Source organism: Lonchura striata, chromosome 22 (genome assembly GCF_046129695.1).
Source record: "Lonchura striata isolate bLonStr1 chromosome 22, bLonStr1.mat, whole genome shotgun sequence".
Taxonomy (NCBI): domain Eukaryota; kingdom Metazoa; phylum Chordata; class Aves; order Passeriformes; family Estrildidae; genus Lonchura; species Lonchura striata.
Genome location: NC_134624.1, coordinates 5,789,950 through 5,795,315, shown reverse-complemented (window position 1 = coordinate 5,795,315; position 5,366 = coordinate 5,789,950).

Sequence of the window (5,366 nt, the reverse complement as noted above, 5' to 3'; positions counted from 1 at the left end):
GGGGCGGGGCGGGGAGAGGGGCGGGGCCTGACGGGGGCGGGGAGAGGGCCGGGGCGAGGGGCGGGGCGAGGGGCGGGGAGAAGGGCGGGGCCGGGCGGGGCCGGGCGGGGCCGGGGCGAGGGGCGGGGAGAGGGACGGGGCCGGGCGGGGCCGGGCGGGGCCGGGGCGAGGGGCGGGGAGAGGGACGGGGCCGGGCGGGGCCGGGCGGGGCCGGGGCGAGGGGCGGGGAGAGGGACGGGGCCGGGGCCGGGGCCGGGGCCGGGGCCGGGGCCGGGGCCGGGGCCGGGGCCGGGGCCGGGGCCGGGGCCGGGCGGGGGCGGGGCTCCGCCGCGTTTGGGCTCCACCCCCGCCGCCTAGGCCCCGCCCCCGCCCCGCGGCGAGTCGCTCCGGTATGGGCGGCCCGGGCGTGCTGGGAGCGCTGCGCCTCGGAGCCCCTTCCAGGGCCTAGGGTGGCTCCAGAGAGCTGGAGAGGGACTTTGGACAGGGGCCTTGAGTGACAGAGTAAAGGGGAATGGCTTCCCACTGCCAGAGGGCAGCGTTACATGGGATATTGGGAAGAAATTCCTCCCTGTGAGAGTGGAAAGGCCCTGGCAGAGGTTGCCTAGAGAAGCTGTGGCTGTCCCATCCCTGGAAACGTTCAAAGCCAGGTTGGATAGGGCTCTGAGCAAGTGTCAGCTGTCTCTGCCATGGCAGGGGTTGGACTATATGACCTTGAAAGGTCCCTTCCAACCCAATTCAGTCTGTAATGCTGTGTTGGGATCTGGTTATTCCCCAGTCCCACATGAATGGCATACACTGGGAGTGAGGAGCTGGGGAATCTCACATGTGGGTCATGTGGCTGCTGGGGTGCTGCTCAGGGTGATGGCTGGAGGTGTCTCATCCCTGCCTGCTCTGCAGCACTGGCACCTGGCTTTGAGTGCTGGGTCTGTCAGACCTCATCTGCAGCCATTGGCTTTGGATGGAGGCATGCACTGCCCAAGCACCCCGTCCCTCCCCAGTCAGAGCCACATTCCTGGGTCACTCTCTTGCAAAACCTCTTTCCATATCCTGTATTAGCCTCACATCTGTAGGGTTTGGTTTTCAACCCCTATGACCTCTTTGGAGTACAAATGTCCCGTCTGGCTGCAGGACAGTGGGCGCTTGGTGGTGATGTGCCTCCACAGCCACAAGCCCCAGAGATGCCACATGGACACCCCGGTCACGCCAACAGCCACGTCCAGCAGGAATATCAGGTTGTCTCTCTTTGGTACAGAGCTCCCAGGCCACCCCAGGGTTTTCCCCATGAAGTCAGGGGATGCTGTGCAAAATCCTGGCATCCAGTCTCTGGCCCCATGCTCTGGGCATAGACCTGAGGCCTTGGCGCAAACACAAATGCCAGGATGCTGTATGGGATCTGCTGTCTGGGACCCCGCTGGCCAGCATGTGCTGCCTGATTCTCAGAGTGGGGATTCCCATGGCTGTGCCGTGCTGCATGGCTGGGCTCAGCCCCGGCCGACACACTCCCAGCGGGAGCCCCGTTAGAGCGTCAGCGGTGCCCTGGCAGACTGTCAGCCCACTCTGAGCCTGTCCAAGGAATGCTGAGAGCGAGCTGCCATGGTGTGGTGTGACAGGGATGTCAGACCTGGCTCTGGAAGGAATTGCCACCTGCTTGTGGCTCCTCCTGCCACCATGGTTGAGCAGGAAGGTGCCAGGTAGAGGTAAATGCATGGCATGGGGCATGGGCCATGGCATGGGGCCAGCCATGTTATCTGCTCCCAGAAGAATTGTTACCTCTTACATTTTTTTGATTCCTTAATTTCCTTGGCCCTTTGCTCCTGTGAAAGGGACTGGGGAAAAAAAAAAAAAATCCCTGTCTGGGATTTTACTTCCCCAAGAAAAAGCTGCTGTCATGGTTTAGGAATGGCACTCCCCAGTTTAGTGGCCCCTGCCCAAGACTTTCCCAAACCAGATGCTGCTCCCTCCCTCCCTTCCTTGCTTCTGCAACCTCCCTGCTCTGGAAATGGAGTTGGGAACTGGAGGCACAAAAATGTGAGTTGAGATAAAAACCAACACAGCACTTCTGTGGGTACCTGTCGTAGTTTGACCTGGGAGGAATTTAGGGAAGTGACCTCAGCACTCCCCAGCATCACACTCAGCCATGGGGCAGGGGCACTATTTCTTCATCTAGGAACAAATGGTGGGGAGATGGATGGGGCCATGGGAGCCCCCACCACAGTGGGGCTGAGTTGGATCCTCCAGCACTGATCCATCAGGGATAAGCAGGACTGGCAGCAAGGTGGGACCTGATCTCCTAGTAGAGCCAGAGAGGGACCTACTAAAGCCATGGTCATCACCCTGGGGGCTTGCAAGATCCTGCTGGATGAAAGCTTAGGAATCCACCTGTGCCTCTACCCTAACTGCAGGCACTTCCAACCTTCTGGCAGGCATGTCTCCCTTTATTCATAAGTTATATACATGTAGATTGTAAAACATATACATGAATTGACATTTAAAAAGGATAAGATAAAGATTTAATAATAATTGATTCAAAATATTATTTTTTAATTAATTTGTATATATATTTGCACTAAATATATAATACCAAAGTATATTTGCCCAAATATACTTTCCTCCTGCACCCTGATGGGTTATCTGTGTACCCCTGGAGTTGCATACACTCTGGCTTCTCTGGAGAAAGCAGGGGTCTCTCCTGAACTCTGAAAACAGGAATTCATTATTCTTTTATCCCTGGTGACAATGCTGTTCCTTTCAGCAAGCTCCACCAGTGTGTATTATGGTTTGGTCTCATTTATCAGTGTCTTGAGCTGATGAAGGCTAAGCACAGACACAGCCGGGACTCACAGTACCCACCCCTTCCCTGCCATGAGGATTCTCCATCCTCTCCCTCTGCCCATAAGCTCCAGAGGTGCATTTCCAGCCCAATACTAAAGCTGCTACACTTGGCAGGAATGACCAATGAACTCTCAGGTTTCCCTGGCAGTAGGAGAGCAAAGGGGTTGCAGATTGCTCTGGCTCACCTCTGCCCTGGGAATCATGGGTAAAAAGGGATGGGAAATTCCCATTTTATTTCCAAAGGAGCTGCTGATTTTGTAGGTGTCTTGAAATCTGGGCTCCTCACCGAGCCTTGCCTTGTCCATGTCTTCTGGGAGGATGTAGTCCAGCCTAACCTGAATGAGATAAAGCATGCTGGTTTCCCACTGGGAAATCTTGGCTCCATCAATCACAGGACACTAGTTTCCATAATTTTTCCTCAGAAGGATTCTTACAGAGTTTTTCATGTAAAGTAATCCCCACTGGGCTGAGGTCCAGTGAGGACAGATTTCACTGTATCTGTGGCTGGATCTCCCTGCACACATTGAGCAAAACATCCATTCCCACCCCTTTGTTTACAACCACCAGGTACCACCCTTTTTGCTCTTGGTTGAGAGTCCCTGAACCCTTCCTGAAGCACATCATGAACCAGATCCATCTGCTCTTCCACTTGCACTTCTGCTTCATCACCATTTCACATGTGGAAGCAGCTTTCTGTTCCCAGGATTAACTTCCAGCTCTAGAAACTACAAAGATCAGCCCACTGACAAAGGTTTTCCTACTTATGCATATTTTATTGCATTAAGGGAAAGACATCCGGCTCTGCGGTGTCTGCAAGTTGAGCCCAGACAAGATTATCCAGCGCTTACCAGAAGTGCAAACAGCTGAGTATTACTGCTGTGCTTTGCACTGTTTCACCTCAGAAAGGGCTCTGCTTCTGAATAAAAACTTTCCAGGGAGCCTGACAAAGCCCTCATGTAGATAAATGATTAAAGAAAAAAGGTTTAACCAAGGACATTGGCATGCCAAGGCAATGTGTGGACAGCCAACACAGTTTGTCCATCTGGGCAGTATTTATTTCTTATTGAAAGAGTTCCCAGAATTGCTTATTGGGACAGCTCCTGTGGCCAAACAATTAGCAGTGTTAAAGATTCCCCTCCTATTCTATCCTGGAGGATGCTACATGCCATCCTTCTGCCACCCTCTGAGAGGATGAGGAGCTGTGCAGTGCCCCACACTGATACCCAGCTCTATGGATGGGATGAGACCCACCTCACCCATTGAGGGCTGTACCAGCTGGGCTCTCTGGAGCTGCCACTGTGAGTCCAGCCCAGCAGTGGGGGACTTTCAGTCACAGAGGGAGAGGATGCTGTGAATTAGGGACCCAGCCCCTGGGCCCCTCCCAGGCAGTAAGAGGTCTGGATGTGCTGGTGAGGGAGAGTGAGAAGCTGCCAGCTGTGCGCCCACCATCACTGCCTGACCAGCACCCCCAGGCTCTTCTTCTGTGTCAGGCCACTGAGAGACCTGTCCCTGGTGCCGGGAGGGTCGAGGTCACTCAGTGTCTCAGGTCACTCAGCTGCTTCTTCAGTGACATCTTTAACATCCGAGAACATGACAGGACTGTATTGTGGACATACACAGGGCTTTCCTGATGGTCCCAAACACTGTTACACAAGAACAGATGCAGTAGTAGGAGAAGATCAGGGAACAGATGCAGCAGTAGCTCTTCTCTTCCCTCCAGGTTTCCTGGCCTGCAGCTGGAGATTGGTCTAAAGATCCCACAAAATGTGACAGGTCAGACCCTACTTGAACAGCTACTGCCCTTCATGGGAACCAATTGTATTTACACCTTTAGTGAAGATACAGAAAGGTGTCCTGCTTGCCCGCTCCATCAAATGTCACAAAGAGCCTGCTGGCCAATACTGCACTGGGGATGTCAGCCTGTCAGCCTCATGTTTGCACTGAAAAAACAACATGAGGCAGGTACCTCTGAGAGTGTGGAGGACCAGAATGGCATCCAAAGGTGACTGTAGTTCCATCAGGCTTGAGAGTGGCAAGGAAAAGCAGAGACACCGGCCTGCAGGAAAGTCTGTGGGCATAACAAGAAACTGGAGCCTAAGGATAAATGAAGATGAGATATAGAATATTTCGAGTGTGAAACTAAAGCTACTGAATTTGCAAGAGGAGCAGGCCAGGAGATGAACCAGTGATTCACACAAGTCTGTAAGAACCTACTGGTGCTGACAGAGTTGTCATTAGGTCTTTCCAGAGAGAAGGACGGGAACATCTGCCAGGAGCAAAGAGAAGGGGGGTGCCAGGCTGAGAGGATTGAGCACCCTCAAACAACATTGCAAGGGCCCTCCAAGAGGGAACAGGGCAACCCTGCTATGGTGTGGATGTGCTCTACAATCCAGAGGGTTGGGGGGACTGTGGGTTTGTCCTGGTGCCCAGCAGTTGGGCAGCTGGGGGTGTGTGAACAGCCAGCCCAAGGCTGGGCTGCCTGAGCATGGATGCCATGGCATTCATGGACACAGTCTTCAATGCAAGGAAGCATG